Below are 17,779 nucleotides of genomic sequence, written 5' to 3'. Positions count from 1 at the left end.
GGGGGGGGCCCTCTCTTCCCCTGCAGAACACATTTTCTTCTAAGTGTCAACTGACTTCAGATGTGAGGAGGGGGCCAAGCTCTTCCCTTTTTTTAGCTTATTATCAGTCCAGTMCTCAAAGGCCAGGTTTTTCTCAGAGCAAGGTCGCTCTCTTTTCTATACAGGTCTCTCATTGAAGAAATAGTCCTTTCGAGAACAGCTTGTTTTCTCCATGTTCGAGCACCACAGCAACAGCACAGCACCTGTCTTCTGCTTACTGTGATCTTGGGTCTCCATTTTTTCTTACATCTCCTCACCCTTCTCCTCTGTCTTTCCCCTGGTGCATGATACTGACAACCTAAAAACTAAATGGCAGCCACGCCCTATCTTGTTTTGAATTCTTCTTAAGTACAAGACCATATGTAATCACAGAGGTGTAACTAGCGTGTACAATTGKCCCAGGCCTGAGCAGCAGTCTGTCCATCAACCTCAGAGCCACAATGGATTGGTTCTAAAACACAGGGGGCAAGGCTCCTTTTGCAGGAGAAGATGGAGAAAGCTTCTAGAACTTTGTCACAGGAGCCATCTTTGTGGTTTCTTAGTCCCACCCCCTCACCACCAAAYAACTGGACCGAGCAAAACCAGGACAATACATAATTTGTAGTGTATTAACTGCTTTGTGCTGATAAATCACAACACTAGCAAACACAAACCTGCGCTGCGTATGCAGTTCTCAGCACAAACGCACACTAAGCCCAACTGAAAATCTACCTCACTTTCATCAAACATATGACTTGACTTCGTAAGATACAGACCATGTAGGATCCCACTCAACAAAGTCACATGCCTGGTCAATTGCACTGCAGCATTTATTCATCTATTCCACGTTTAAACACAGAGCACTCACATATACTGTTGATTGAACTCTCCGAAGTAAAGGTTTGGTTTTAGCACTGATATTTGCTCTTCGCTGTTATGTACAGTTCTGTATGTATAAGAACACGTTTATGACACAACGTAAGGAAGAATTCCACATTTGAGATCAGCTATCCTGAATAAGTACAAGACTATGTATAAACAAATCTGTTCACTAGCTTCAAATATTTTTGTCATATCTCAKATATATCTTCACAGATGTATAAAATATATTCTTAGGAAATTTGCCACAAACTGTTGCTGCTTATATTAAATAAATGGTGTATTTGTGTACTATGCTCCACACTTAAATAAACAAAGCATATTTGTATGCTTACAGAACTGCCAAATATTTCAATTCTGTTACTGTACAAATACGTTGTTATTACTGAAAAAAACCACATCCTTCCACTAATTCTCCTACGACTTTTTGAGACTGGGTTAGCAACCTACCTTTCAGAAAACGTGTTTTTATTCTGATATGGCTACATCACACTAGAACTAAGGATACTGTACAGCTAGGTAGGCTTGTAGCTCAGAACACAGCTTTTATCAATCCAATTAAATCAGAACTTATTCAAACTGTAGACTTCACTGCTACCTCCAAGTGCCAAACACTCGACATGAGCTACTACCTGGATGTAACCTGCCATTTCCACATGGCAGCTCATTTTGGGTATTATCAACTAAATTTTTGAACCAAGTTACCTTTCATTTTCCCAATGTCATATGCATGCTAGGATGCACAAGATTCCTTCTTGTGTTTTACCACTAAACTGCGTGGCAGGCACCAGAGATGCCAGGATGGACCAGTAAAATAAACTGGGAATGTGTGCAGAAGAAGGCAAAATGAGATTGTGAACTATGGCTCTTTCCATATTCCAAACTAACTTCTTATCCCCAGCCTTGGTAATCCATAAAAAGAGACAAAAAGTGCACTTTTGTAAGATGGCTTTGAAAACATTTGATTCAAGCTTCATCAATAAGATCAAGAAGGAACTTAGATTCTGAAACTATGGGAGTTTTCAAAATACAATTTCAATAACTAAAAGAGTAACAAGGCATGTGAGGAGAATTTCAAAATATTAGCATTAACAACTTTCTTTTTTTAGACAGGTTCTGTCTGGCAAATAAAGCTGTTAAGTGATTTCGGTAGCATCAATATTATACACAAAAATGGGATATCATTAATAACAATGAAGAAGAAAAAAATTCTCATGGGAGATATAAAACGCATGTGCAACAAGTTAAACCCTCACTCTCCTAATCCAGTCTGAGCCATTTAATTTCGAGGGTTTTTAAAATATATTAAAAGATTTGCTTTTTTTCTCCCACAAAAACCTTTTAAGAGGCATTCATAACACTGTCACAAAAGTAGAAAGCTAGCACAGATGAATTTGTCTACTTGCTATTGAAGCAGAGGATAGGCCTGATGCCTAATCTGAAGCTGACCTAATAGATAAAACCCTTGGGGTCTTGAATTTACATTTCATAAGCTTAATATTCTGCCTGATTTATGATTTGCCTTCTTAAACAAAGAAGGATGTACTTAACAACTTTACTTTTGTGTGGTTAACTGTTGATCTGAAAATGGCACATAAAATGCATTTACATCAGCACTGCCTAATAGGCCCATAATGATTCTTTATTATGCTTCAGTGAAAGGCAACTGAGTGACAAGTAACTGATTTTGTAGATCAAATAACTTTCTGCCACCCCCACACAGCTCCCAGCTGCTGCACACTTTATATGCCAATACAAATACAGTTGTAAAGTAGACAAATATATTATAACTATGTTATTAAATGAGACACAACACGGGGTGTTGCAAGAATTTGAGAACCATTCAATGCCATGACTGGGAATTACAAGCATGCAAAATCACACTCTAAAGGGGCTTCAGTTCAAAATTACTGTAACCTTCCTTCTGTTACTTTTTTATACAAGATTTCAGAAGTGATTTGGTTTAGACAGTATCTCTTCTTTATTTTTTTTTTTTACCTGCAGAGGCTGAAGAAGCCTGGGGCATGCCCCCCTCTACATGTAAGAGGTATTTAAAGCAAAGCATTTCAGTATAAAGACCGATGTGCAGAACTCCTGATATTGAAGGCTGATGGTAACAACACTATGCACCTGCAAATGCACACTCGGCTGAAATGCTGTAAAAGCCTCCCATGTGCCAGATTTTATTTTTATGTATACCCTGCAAGTAAATAATGATAAGACATCAGAGCCTGTCTGATAATCCTTGACAACAACCCTAACCCTGTCATCGTGGCCATGGGAGAAACCGGCACATACTCAGCTCTGACCCACTGAGCCTTTTATCTGTGTGTGTCTCCATGGACCATGCAAATAAAGGGCAACTGGTAATTTACACATGAATCAACTTTCTTGTCAGAGCAGGCACCAGAGACGTTCCTTTTCTCTACCACAGTGAGGGAAAAGCATCCAGGTCTGAGCTTGTCTCTCCAGAAATCATGCAAACCGAAGAGTGACGTGTTGGCAGAAGGATTCTCTTCTGGACGCCAGATAAAAAATGGCATCCGCAAAGAAGCAGATAAATACTGGGCTTGAAACAGGACTGACAGCAGCGGAGAGCCTTTGTCCTATTCAAAACATGCTATGTCATACGAACTGAAGCCAAGATACAATCCCGATAGAAGATAATACAAGATACCTGAGTGGGTATCTGTAAGGAAATCAGCCTACATTTTAATAAGGTACGAATCTTGCAATGCCTCAGGTCCCATTTCCACTTTCCTACAACTGCCTTTTGAAAAGGTGCACAGGTTGTCTTGGGCTTACAAGACACTGGGCATGGGCATGTAATAGCACTGATAAAATAATCCATGAACTTTATTTCATGTGATGAAAATTAGCCTAAAACACTACAATGTGAAAAAGATAAAGCAATGCTTGCCTTCAGGTTACATCTCATTATGAAGAGAAACTTTTATCAGTCCACAGGCACCACTCATACTCTCTTTCCCACAGTGAAGAGCAGTGAAGCAGGGTACARCACAGCTCTGTTGAACAGTCAAGATCTCAGAGGCATTTCTGTAGTTTAAACCACAGCAAGCATCATACTGCTATAAAACAAAGACAGATGTTTTATTGCTAGAGTTGGCATTTTATACATGTCTATTTCTGAAAACTTAAGTTTTTGTGCATTATAACATCCACTCTGCTACCGCAGAGATTTTTCTCTGCATTCTTAAAATGGAAAGGATGATGCAGACTGGCATCAGTAAAAAGCATAAATTAAGTATCAGAAGTTGGGCAATGCAACAGCACTGCAATGTTTGTTTCTCAGCACCAGCAGATAAGTCCACTCCTGAGGAAGTGGTAGACTCCTGAGGAAGGCTTTCTGGAAGCAGTGGCTTTTGCTTGCAGGTGATTTCAGAGAGATATATTTTCCTTTCCTCGGTCTTTTTTCACCCCACCACTGATGCTATTTCCCTAAGCCCCATCCATCACTTTCTTGTCTACATTTCTGTCACTTGTGCTAACATTTGCTTGGAGGGGCCAGGACAGATTAGAAAGGTAGGGATGAAACCGCTATCACAATCCATCCTCCAGGCAGCTCTTAATAACTGCAGGCACTAAACAAACACGTAATATACAACTATTTAAAATAAGAAGGAAGAAATGACTGCAGTTACTGATGCTGTATCTTTGCCTTCTCCAAACCTGAAATGTATGATAAAACTTTACATTTTCCTCTTTTTACCCCAAATACATTTCCTGGTTTTTATAATTCCAACTTTTCTTCAGTTGTTACTAGTCTGCCTTTTGTTTAACACTCATGCAAAAACATATTCATTCATGAGAAAGCTTATAACACACTTATTTCCTTCCTAAAATAGATGAGAATAAAGATCTAATTCAAGGGATTGATTTCACATTTCCAAAAGAAATTCTGTAAGAGCAACAGCCATGTACCTGATGAACAGAACAGGCCTAACTACTGAATCTCATTGTTCTAGCATTTACATTGTGATATACAGCTCTAAAATAATGGTATGGGTCAGACATGCATTCATTTAAATTTAATAGCAATACAGCTAATTTCAGGCCTGCGTTATCAGCGTGGTGCATTTTCTGTGAGAATGATTTGACTAGATGCCAATGATTTTTGAACCACATCGTGAAGCCAATTAGTTCTAAGATATAAAGTGATACTTCTCTCTAGTGTCATACTAAGTGTTACAGTATGAATTATGCTGCTGACAAAGATGTTGCCATAAGCCAAAACACAACTACAAAGACTTAATAAACTTGCAAAATTTACATAAGCATAATAAGAAATTCAGTTTTGAAAGAGTTGCATTTATGTGGCTAAACATATGTCTTTAATGGTCATTGAAAACAAAGGTAAAAATCCTATATAAAACACAGGGCTTTTTCATTGACATGACATCTCATTCTCTCTCTGTTTTCTGGGACTCACACTTGGCTCACTTTGCCTACCACTGTTGTGTAAATCCCTAACACCATTCTCACCCGATTTGTTAAAGCTACTGCTGATGCSCAGGCTGACAGACTAGATCACTGTGTTGCCTTTTCATTGTCCTGCCCACAATCCCCTGCTTGGCAGATACTACTCCTGAATGTTACTGTACAGACCTTTCTTCGTATTTGAGAGCTTTGACCATGCACTCTTCTATTGGTTTCCTCTCCAGCTCTGCTTTCTTGATCACATCTTACATAGGGAAAATTTTTTCACGTTCAGAGTCATCAGACTTSATTTACGCTGATAAATTTAACACAAGGAAGAACAGTGTTGAGCACCATATTGAGCTGGCACCAAATGACCTGTGCCTGTCCTCAAATTAAACTCTCCAGTCTCAAAACAGGGTGATAGCATCCAGCTGCCTCTGGACAACTGGATCTGGGGAAATCCTCACTCCAGAACTGTGCATAAAGAGCATCACTTGGCATGGGCACAAATGCACCAGACATTTTGTGAGGAGTACAAAAGTCAAGGCAACCAACAGGGCTGTTCTCAGGCACTTTTATTTACTAACTCAATCATATATGAGCCTCCTGTCTCTTGCCCAATCTCATTTCAAAGTCACTCCTGCCTCCAGTCAGCTCATCCAAGTGGAAGTTCTGTCATTATTAACTTCCGTAATCTTTTGTGTTAAACTTCTGCAGACCTATAGAGATTGAAGACTTAYTTCCTTGAAGTTCCTCAATAAAACTCTCCTTTGCTGAACTGTCTGTAAAGAATAATAGGCTGCTGGTCCTTTTGACAAACACTTTCACATCATACAGCAGTGTTTTGTGGTTTCCTTCTTGTTTTACAAATTTCAGGATACAGGGGGACTTCGCACAGTGTTTACCATACAGAGCCTACAGTTACCAGTTTTCAGAGAAGTTCCCACACTGCCAAATATGCTAAAAGGGCCATGCCAAGGGCATGTACCACTGTACCATGTACCATCTGGTACCATGCACCAGACCATGGACCACTGCCCAGGTGGATGGGAAGCGTGCCTACCCRGCCACCCAGTGGCTTTCCCTAACAAGACCAGCTGAAAACTGCTGGGAAAAAATGGTCACCTGGTTTCTAACATCAGCACACCACTGCGGACACCTGTTTTGGTGGCTTATCCTGTTCTGATGGTCCTGTCCAGAAAAGCCTTTTGCAGGCAGCTACAGAAGCTCTGAACTAGTATCCAGAAGAGATGGATGACAGAAACAGAAAGGAGGTCGGCATTTTGTTTTCACAACTAGATCAGACTAAATACTGACAGCCTCTCTTGGCATGCACATCCAGAGGTCAAAGATCGATTGCCCCTTGCCAGACACACATCCATATGGGTTTATACTTCCATCCTTTGAATGTGTGCTCTTCCTTTGCCTTCCCTAAGGTATATCTTGTCTTTTCTCCTTTTGCAGAAAAGCAGAGCCTTTCTCAGAGAGCCTGGATCCTTTGTARGAAGAAACAGACAGGTCCCTTACATTTATGCTGAACAAATCAAGACACCTTCATTGTAAGCCTGGTTTCATTGATGTTTATCTGTGACGTTTCAGCACAACAATGTCTTAGTGCACTTTCCAAGTTCCCTCATTAGCTTTATTTTCTTTTGTAGCTAGAAGATGGCCAACCTTTCTCACAGAGTTTAGATATAGCAAGTAGCTCTTACCCATGCTGAGCGGCCAATACACAAATACTCGCTCCCATGTAGGATACACTAAAGCCATATTCTGATACAAACGACATGGTCTTATTTTCCCTTAATGTCTCATTAAAATCCAGCAGTGCACTGAATTAACTTGGTTTGCAAGGGAATCTGATTATGAACTTCAAGACACAAACATTTGGCACCCAAATTAATACTGATAAAAGATAGAGCAGGTGAAGACTGTCTGTGGAACTTAGCAACTTCCTCAACYACACAGATCTCCCAAAAATACATTTAAATGTAAAAGTAAGAATGTACTTTCTGAGCAAGTTTGGGAGAAGCCAGAGGACCTTGATACCACCCTGACCAGAGCTTCCCAGCACACCCTTCCAGCAGAACTCAGCACAGGGACCAACTCCATTAATGCAACGCAATTAATGCAGCTGCTCCTTGGATAAAGTAGGTAAACAGACAAAAGGGCTTCTGAGTTGTCTTCTAAGGCTGAATAAAACTGTTTCCACAGTTTGTCCCCCTCAAACTCACTTGTGGTATATGACTGCCTAAGCCATTTAAATTTTAAYGTCGTCTCTGCTAGTCTTAGCTGGCTATGGTCTGATTCAGCAGCTGCTGAGGGTATTCAGCCTCAGTTAAACAACTTGCAAACCAGAAGGAAAAAGAACAGGACCAATAATAAGAAGAAACAATAAAGCAGCATGCAATTCATAACTTGGGTGGGTTAATGCAAACATTAAATATCCTAAGTAATGCTACATTCCCAGTAAGGAATAACTTGAGGCAGTACCTGGGTTAATAAAATGGTTACAGGAGACCTTTAGCACAACTGTACTGATAAATCTGCTGACAAAGACTTCTGTTGTTTCTTTGATTTAATTCTGTCAATAATATTATTTCTTCATCCACCTTTTCTATCCTGCCTTTCCAGCTGAGCTGAGTCTGAGGATAGTCACATATATATAAAAATAACAAGTCAACAAGAGGACATAAATATTTTATATATAATTTCTTCCCCTCAGAGCTGACGTAAATGACCACCATGATTTGGCCAATGTAAAGTGCTGCCATATCATTGCAGTTATCATGACCTGCTCAGGGTCACTTCTGCAGCATGCACAGACCCTCCCTGTGTATGTTGAACCTACTGCTGAGCTCCTTCTTCACACAGGGCTTCTACAAGGTGATGTTACTTGAACTCATAAGAAGAAGTGGAGCTGAAAATGTACACTAGAACCAAMTGCAGTTGGTGGCTGTCCCAGGAAAAAAAGCTGCAGAAATGGTGCATAAAAACCCCATCTTGGAAAAGAGATATATTTTTGCATATCAAAAATAACAAGATGATCATATAGAAATACTTGCAGATGTGCCAAGTTCTCTTTTTAATAAGGATTAGTGGCCTATTTAAAGAACATGTCTCAGGCTAAGTATTTAGATGAATGACTTGGAACTTTATTGGGATTCAAGGAATTTGATTAAGTGATTTTCCTGTCACTCAGGTAGGTATTTTTATTAATTTTATTCATAATTTTATTTTATTAATCTGTGACCTCTCACCAAGAATAAACATGAAATAGTAACTAAAGTAACTAAATCTGTGTCTCTCCCATGCATAATCTCTCCCTAATTTGTATAGACAAATCATGCAAAACACAAACATTTAACTATTAATAACATACTAGGAGACTACAGAGAACATAATTTAAATCTCTGTGTTAAATATTGTTTTAAAAAAGACAAAGTTATTTGCAGGACAAAATCAAATAGCAATTTATTTAAAAATATTTCAAAGTGAAAAATATTTCATTTCATTTATTTTTATTTAGATGTTAACTGAAAACATCTCATTTGAAAAATCTGTTTGTAAGACCAGCTGTAAAAACATAAATGTTTTTTCCTGCATCAGAGTGCACTCCAGGCTGCAAATAAATTCCAAACATACATTCCACTTTCTTTATTACTCCCTGCAACTTTTTTTTTTTCATATTGAGTACATTTTATTAAAAAGAAATTTATATTTCAGGAATGGAGTGATTTGAAATATTGGCATCTAAAGGGCTTCTTAGGCAGTATTACTTGTTTGACACTGAAGATTTTGTTTTGGTACACAGAATATAAAACCATTTCCTCAAGATATTTTGTCTTCAGCATAAAATATTAAAAGATCTCATTTCCAAGAGGTCTGGTGGGAGTTCATGACAGATGCATTGCATCTTTTTTAAAAAAACTTTTTGCAGCATTATTATGTCTAATTAGCCCTGATCATTTACCCATGACAGTAGGAACTTCTTGAGAGGAAAGTGGAACATAATCTTTGGAACAAAGAACAAACATGTTTTTGGGGAGATGGGACAGACCAAAAGCACTGACTTGAGGTGGTTTATAACAAATGCCCCCAAGTAATCCTGTGAGTTTTCACTTATTTATGCACCACCATATGATCCATCTTTTTGCCTTCTGCACTATAAACCGGGCTTCATGCATCTCGCACGTTGGCTCTGCCACCATGTCACTGCTCCTGTCTGTGGCTGAAGACTAGTTACACAGGACAAACCACCATGGATGAGCAAAAGGTGAAGCTAAAAGCCTGCCATGGATGAGGGGAGGCACCTCTAATCATGCATCACACTCTCCAGGCCACCACCTCGAGATTACAGGAGAATCTGGGAATCAAAATGCAAACTGTCCTTAAAAATGTTTATTTTTGCTGGCAGGGCTTCTTTCCTCTTTGGGCCCTGTGCAAAAATACCTTGCCAGAAATTTTCAGAAGGCAAGGAGGTTATCAAAGGGGACTCACAGTCACAAGACCAGGTGGCTAGCTAAACACTGCAGAAGCTGAGCAGACACACCCCAGCGCAAGAAGGGGAATTCAAAATTCATTTGCATTTAAGATGGGCAAAATGCACAAAGTTAGTATATCTGAAGTTTCAATTAGAACATTGCTGGTGCTTTTTTCACCTGACTCCAGCCTCATGTGATAAGGTCAGCCCTTTCAGTGAACAAACAGCTCAGTCGCCTCCATTGTAGCTGTTATCTTCCTCTGCAAGGGGAGACGTTTGGCACAGCCTAAAGCTGGGGCACGAACCCTGGCTAAGCTTAAGACGTTTATCTGACAGCATCAGCTGACACTCCACAAACACATTTGCTTTCCATGACCTCAGAGCATTCGTGATTAATCAAAAATGTATCTTGGATCTCGAGAACAAGCTACAAGCAGGCACACACAAAAGAATATGGTCTCGATCTCACTTATTGACTCCAGAGGTATATTGAATTTAGAAATAGCAGATAGAATAAAATGATCAATATGTTCTTACTTGTCCATGGAAGAGCAAACTTTATCCCTCCAGCAACAAACATTGATCATGTAAATGTTTTGGAGCTGCTTTCAAGTACAGAGAGCAAAGGCATGAGGACTTTTGAGGAGGGGCATTATGTGGAAAAGACACTGGTGTATGTGCGCTAGCACTTGGCTGGGAAGCATGCTGTTTAAAGCTGTGGAGTGCAGCAATGCACCTGAGCTACCTCTATCACTGAGGCCGTTTCCACCAGTACATATTGCCAACATCCAGTTTGGGATCACTGTGCCAAGTGATCTTAATAAAACATTACAGAAGATACTTTAAAACTTAATGAAGGCACATAATCTGCTTCAGAGAAAACTTCCTGCCTTAATTTAAATGAGACACAGTTATAACATATCCCCTATGCACTGTTTACAATTTATAATTTATGTCTCAGTTCAAATACACTACTTTCTGCAGTCATCTGCTAAGTTATATGATTAGCACTGGAATATTGTAATATTCTGCTTCTTGATACCAGAGTAATATGATGCAGTACATTTGTATTTTAATACTTTGGTTTTTATTCACTAATAAGCATACCAAGCTATAATTAGTTGAGATGAAAGAAATTATGCGCCCCACCCAGTTTAATTTGAAATGGTTATATCTCTGTAAAAACTCTTCACCATTTCATTTATTAAATCCCACTCTTTTTTGGTTACCTACTGCTCAGGCTACAAGCTGTTTGTGCTCATACCACACCATCATTCTACTATAGCAAAAAACTACTGTATGTGCTTCAGTCCCTGGTGGTATGGCAAACAAACTTTCATTGCATGTGCTCTCTATAAAATGGTGGTACTAATTAGAAGATATAAACTCATGCTGAGACATTATATGAATTGGTGTTATGCATCTCTTAAGCTCACAGCAGTATTAGATTTATGTGGTTGATCCCCTCAACTAATATTCAACCAGAAACTTTCAATTTTTAAAATCTGCAGAAAAATGAAACAAAAGTGAAGGCGCTACATTAAAGCAATTCACAGATTCTCAGTAATCCACACTCCACTAATCTACACATTCATAACGAGCAAACAGAAAAATAAACCTTTTTTGTCTCAGTAAAGACTGAGAGGAACGGTGTAGTGAAAACACATGCCAGTGTTACCTAGTGTCCATCCATCATTCTTCCAAGGGCAGACCTCAAAGGACATGGCAGAAGAGGTGCAAGCATCACCCCAGTTTATGGAGAACAATCGCCACATACAGAGCTGATGACCCTGCAGTCTGGAAGTGGCTACCAGTGTATGACCTGGACTGCTGCCATTAAAAGCCTTGTCCTCTGCTTACTTTTTTAAGAAAAGAAAAAAGGAGGCATTTGCTAGGGGTTAGAGCTAGGAGGTTACTCAGGTACCCCAATTTCAGCTGATCCAAGACACTGCATACATATAGGTTCATGATGACCCCTCTGCTCAAACTTTGGCAACATGATGGGCTCTGGATACCACAGTTGTGTGTTTTGACATCCATGGTGAAAATGAGCAGAAAATCTGACTGTTCCATATCAAGAAATATTTTTCCTAGTGCTAATGTGCCTTAAATACCTTGTTCCACAGATGAGTGGCCTGGCACCTGCTGCATGAGAAATAGCCAATTACTGTTCAGTGTCTCTAATTTTCTGATTCAATTAGCATGCTTCAGAGCTTTCCAGTTTAATTGCAAACTACTTCACAGTTAGCTCTCCGATTAATCATTGCCCATCTGCAAGCCATCACAAAACTTGGTGGAACAAATCTGTGTACTTTGGAATGCTGGGAGCTTAGAAAATCAAACTTGTTTTGGTATATAAAGCTTTAATTTTCTTTGCCCTCTTCAGCTGCACTTATAAGAAGCTCTTTACTGATTAAACAGGAAGTCCAGACAATAATATGCTACATTATGCATATAATTACTGTAAATACAGATGAAGGTTAGGTACTAACAGGTATGGAGTAGGGGGTCATGGAGACACATTTGCAATCAATTTCTCTCCCACCACAACAGAAAGGTAGAATTGGCGGAGGAGGGAGAAGGAGAAGGTATGAAATGGTGATGGCAGTACCAAGCATGACTCTGGAGGTATTTGTGCATCACTCACTCAGCAGTACAATCACCACATGCTATTTCTGATTTCATTTACAGAGGAAGCTGTTAACTGCCCAAAACCTAGAAAGTTCAGAAAGTTATACACTTTCAGCTTCAAGCTGAATGCTGACTGCTGGGTAGGACTATAAATCAGATCAGTTGTCATGGAGGTGCTACTTTTCTGTATTTTGCTACACTAACAACAGCAGCGTCCATGGAACCAACACAGATTACCTACTTTACAACTATCTTATCAAGGCACACATAAACCCCCTGTCCATAAGACTTTATTAAAAAAAAAGCAATGGCATATAACACAGCGGGAAATTAGAAATTATATTCAAAATGAATTGTTTTGCACATACGAAAGTATAAACACAATGAAGCTTATAGACCTGAAAACTTTGCTTTAAATCCATATAACATTTCATTATGCATCAAATTCAGTGTATATGACAGAAGCATCAGTCCTGCAGGATGCTATACATTTCTGATCTGTGTTAAACTCAGTAAGATGCAACAATACCCAGTTTTCTGCAGCATCCTTCTTTCAAGGACTTTGCTGAACTGGGGACACTATGAACATTTTGTTTCAAAAACCCATTACTTAAGAACATGCCAACGTCCATCCTAATTTTAATAATTCCAGGTTAATAAGAGAAATCCTAATAAACCCTAGGCAAGAAACAAAATCAGCTCATTAACTTTTCTAGTCATCAAAGAAGATTCAAACACTATAAAATTGTGATAATGATGTTCAGATGATACCTAGTGACATCGCCAGGGAATGGTACCTCCTGCATCCTTACAGAAACAAAACTGTAYTACTGACACAAGAAAGAATAATTATCTAAAGCTATATTACTGATCAAGATAATGCCACCATGTCGAAGTCTGAATTTGTATGACTTCTTCAAGGTCCTTAGATGCTTGTAAGAGTTTCAATAAAATATACTTTAAAAACAAGCAGTTAAACCACTGCCTGGCCACCCATTTGTCTGAATGAAAAACCTTACAAAAACTGGTTAGAAATTCCTGAGGTGAGCATGGACACACAAAAAAAGTGTGTTTGCAAACACACCTGAATGCTGGAGACACAAGAGATCTTTGCAGAGCTTCACAATACTTTCATAATTTTCCCAACAACATAGTCCTACACCAGGCAAGGTACATATTTCACCTTCCAAGAATAACCTATGCCAACAGATGAACCTATGTAACACAATGAACAATAAAGACATTGAAAACGTGCTGCACAGTCTTTCATGCTGTGACACGCCAGTTCAATATTTACATGCATGTAGGCAGCTTAAAGGGATCCAGCAGATGTAACATATATGGATTACAAATTCAAAACATATTTCAAATCATGCTAAGGAACAGGCTTCTGCTCTGGGAAAAAAGAACTGAACTTTGTTGGTCTGTGAAAAAACAAAGTTTTAGGAGCTCTATGTATTTTTTAAAATTAGCTTGTGTTTCTGAAATCACTGCAGCCTGTATTATCTTTTTTAACTGAACTACAAGGTTATAAAATTAACCTCTATCATGACCACTTCTGCATACAATCACAGAGGCAAAAAATGTGATGTTTTTAACATTTCCAAGAGAATACCTCCTAAAGCTGTACAGCATTGATGAAACTTTTAGGCCCACAATGTCCACTAATGTTAGGGCAAGTTACACAGCTAAAGCCACGATATTTGACTCCACTTAGGTATAGTATCCTCAGCTTAGTGAGTAGGAACCTCTGTTTATGGTTCTGTGGCCAGGCTACCTCAACAGTCCAGGAAGCAAGGCTGTGTTTTTCCCATCACTCCTTTGACAGCTTACTTGTGTTTACATCCAGTTCATGACTGACTTCCCAAGGTGAACTGGTTTCCCATTCTGGCTTCGTTATTCTGAATCAGAAGCAGCCAAAGTGATGTTGAAGTGATTAATGTCTCTGACTCAGATGTAGAAAAATCTGCAGGCACGGAAGCTTGACCAGCATCATCTTCTGGACSACCTCACATGGAGGCTCAGCAAAGAGCGCAGAGTGCTGGAGAAACCAAGGGATTCAGCCATAAATTATGTCCCCCAGGGCTGTCTGAGTTACAGCTGACCCTGAGAAGCTTTTCTGCGGTGTGAAGCACCAATCTGCAGACTCCCAGACCTGATGCCTTGCATCTGCCTTTCTTATGAACATTACCAGAAAAATTGGTAACTCTCCAGTGTAGCTATTTGAGTTCCTAGCCCTGGAAAACTGCATTGAAAAAACCCAACAATTATTACAAAAAACACATTACTTTAATATCACAGAGGGAGATTATGAAAATAGCTATAGCGATTTAATTACCACAGGCATAATGAACTTGTATTGGCTGCCAGAGTCTGCAGCCAACGCTGTTTCCAATGGCAAACATCTCTACAACTTTGCAGGGTCACATCTGTCCTGCTGGAATTACCACTCCAAGGGGGTGGAGGAGTGGACAGTGAAACAGTGCAGGCACGCTGGCACTGCAGTGGGAAACAGTTCTTCATCTCTGTGCTTTTAGGGTCCTGCTACAGTAACATCAAGTCTCCTCTGGCTTCCAGACTCCCTTGTGATCCAGCAAAAGGATCTTTACCGCAGTTACTGTTTTTCTTTCCTACTTAATTCATGAAGGTGACTTACAACTATCAAGAATATTTCATTCTGCTTTGTTCTGGATCTCTTAAACTTTTCCTATGGTACTATGTAAGTTTTTGTTTTGTTTTGTTTTGAAATACACCTCCTTTAAAAAAAAAAGGACTTTTTAAAACAGGTTTTAGAAAAAAAATTGCATCCATGTTGGATTTCGTGGTTTAGTTTGCTCTATTCAGGCAATGTCTGAAAGCTTGAACTTATATTTTTCACTGCTTTGAATTTGAAAAGGATTAGAATATCCACAAAAATGAGAGAATGTATTACTGTTTTTACTTCCTTTTAAAATACTTTTATTCTCCTCAATAAAAAAAAACCATGAAATTTTAAATACCAGAAGCTGTGCATACCTTTTTAACTAACCCTGCCTGCACACATTGAATCTCTGCTTCTGATGTGTAAGAAAGGTAAAATATTATTCATTACTAATTGCGTTAATGAGTTTAAAGCTACGGGGAAGAGTGATTTTTACAAATTATGATCTTATCTTCTATTAGTTCTTTGTTCTCAGGAAACATTCCTCATCTTTCTTTTAAATATTACAGAATAGACATGCACATCAGACCTTCTGAGCTGCAGAACTGGTAAATTGGGAAAGCTTTATTCTGAAATATTATTTAAGTATTTGCTAAAAAAAAAAAAACGAACAAAAAAACAACAAAAACCTTGAAAAAGACCAGAAAAGTGAAATCCATCTCAGTCAAGGTAAAATATAGAGAGAGGATGCTCCAGAATCAGCCCAAACCTGAAAGACAGGGTGCAAGGTCCCATGCCACGCAGGGACAGGCAGGCTGCTGCAGCATCACTTCTGCCTGCAGCTGGGCTGTCACCAACGGATGGGGGTGGGCTGCTCCCAACATCCCTCTGTCCTGAGTGGCTTGAGCAATTTGGAGGATGTTAATTATCCAAAAACTATATGACTTGAAGAGTAACTACAGAGGTACCTTGTCAAAGACAAGACCTTATTAACAACTTTACTGAGATATTTAGACCTCATTACTAGTTATTCCCAAAAGTTGTTGGTACCATTGAGACTTCAGTAGGATCAGTAACCTGCCTTTTGTCTGGCTTCTGTAGTTAAAGTGAGACACCAGTTATTGATCCTGCCTCTATCAGATTTCTGCTGAGCTCCATACACAGCATATTTTCTAATATCATGATCCAAGCAGACCACTAAAACTCAGTCAACTTTATTTCTGGCCATGTATGGACAAAGCAATAAATCAGAAAAAAAAAATCAGAAAATGTCCACAGATGATTTTGTAATAATAAAACACACAGTTTCTCTTTCCCAAACTATCACAGGCACTGAATTATCATCATGTGTTAATACATATTTTTAAAATATTCACACAGCTCAGGTGAAAATATATTTCGTTCAACAGCCTGCAYATTGCAATACCCATTTTTAGCTACTGGTCCCCAGTGCAGACAAACACAAAAGGCTCAAGGCATTTTTAAACAGGAACCAAAAGGCAGCTCTTTGTTTAGATGTTTTTCACTTAACTGTGAATAAAAATTTCTATCCTAGCTTTGCTCCAATTGTGGTAAACTCATTCAGTCCCGGTTTGGAAATGTTGAGTCTGTTCTGGAATGTGTAACTCATTTATTTCACCAGGTATCACCAAGAGGCATGATGCTGCTGTGCATGCAAAATCCTCTCTCAAAACAAGATTTATGCTAGGTAAGCAAAATGATAATACTTTTGGAATAAAAGGATGAATAAAGAGAGCAGAAGTCAGACAGAACAGGGGTGGGGCATGGGTTAGGACTGACACCCATGCACTTTCAGGGTAATCACCCCTTGAAGTTTTCACACCTCTTCCCAAAAATACAGAATAAATAGAAAAGGAAAAAATCACCTGCATTTGTCCAGAACTGGACCAATATTGAATATACTTGTATATGTGTATGATATCTTACGGTATTTTAATTCATTTTTGTAGCCACAGACCCATTAAACTTACTTTAAAAAATTACTTCATATCAACTAGTTTGCATTAACAGCAACATAAATGCAATATATTTAAAACTAGCTTGAAAATCAGCTGTTGTGCATATCCCAGAGGTGGTTTAATACACCCATCCATATATGTATGTAGATGCTTATGAATATCCTGCTGCTTTGAAAATGACTCACTATGCWATTTCACCACAATTTAGATTGTTATAAAAGAATATTGACTGATTTTAGGTTTAAGGGACTAACACAGTATTCAGTAATGACTCTGTGCTACAAGTTTATTGCAAGTGCCGAAGGTTCATTCACCCCAAGCAGTTCAGTCAATAACCAATTTTTATACTTCTATCTCCCTCAAAATTCCAAACCAATAATCCCTGTTTTTGTTTTGTTTTGTTTTGGTTTTTTTTTTAATTATTTCAGTATCAGACTAACATTTCCCATGGAAATCAATATGGGCAAGATCCATTAGCCAAAAATCTGCAGCACTGCAATGCAAACATATTAAAAATATTGATCTTGCAGGCTACTGATGTTTTGATTGACTTTAATGTTTGTAAGCAGCAATAACAGAATTTCAATGACTGAAACAAACTTTTGATTAAAATTATAGATTTTAACTTTTTTCTATTTTACTGTTTCAAAGGGTATTGCATAGTTTATTTGTTTGCTGTAAATGATCATAGTAGTAAATCTTTATTCA

The 17,779-nt window shown here is 38.6% G+C and overlaps 1 protein-coding gene across 3 annotated transcripts in view; it reads right to left on the bottom strand.

Annotated features, from left to right (window-relative positions):
• FAM172A (family with sequence similarity 172 member A) overlaps positions 1-17,779 on the bottom strand; it is a 256,196-nt gene that overhangs the window by 25,293 nt on the left and 213,124 nt on the right. The gene's annotated exons all lie outside the window — the stretch shown is intronic.

The sequence above is a fragment of the Malurus melanocephalus genome, unplaced genomic scaffold (genome assembly GCF_030028575.1).
Source record: "Malurus melanocephalus ecotype Western Australia unplaced genomic scaffold, MMel_1.1 scaffold_7, whole genome shotgun sequence".
NCBI classification, from domain to species: domain Eukaryota; kingdom Metazoa; phylum Chordata; class Aves; order Passeriformes; family Maluridae; genus Malurus; species Malurus melanocephalus.
This window is presented reverse-complemented; position numbering and strand designations above follow the sequence as displayed.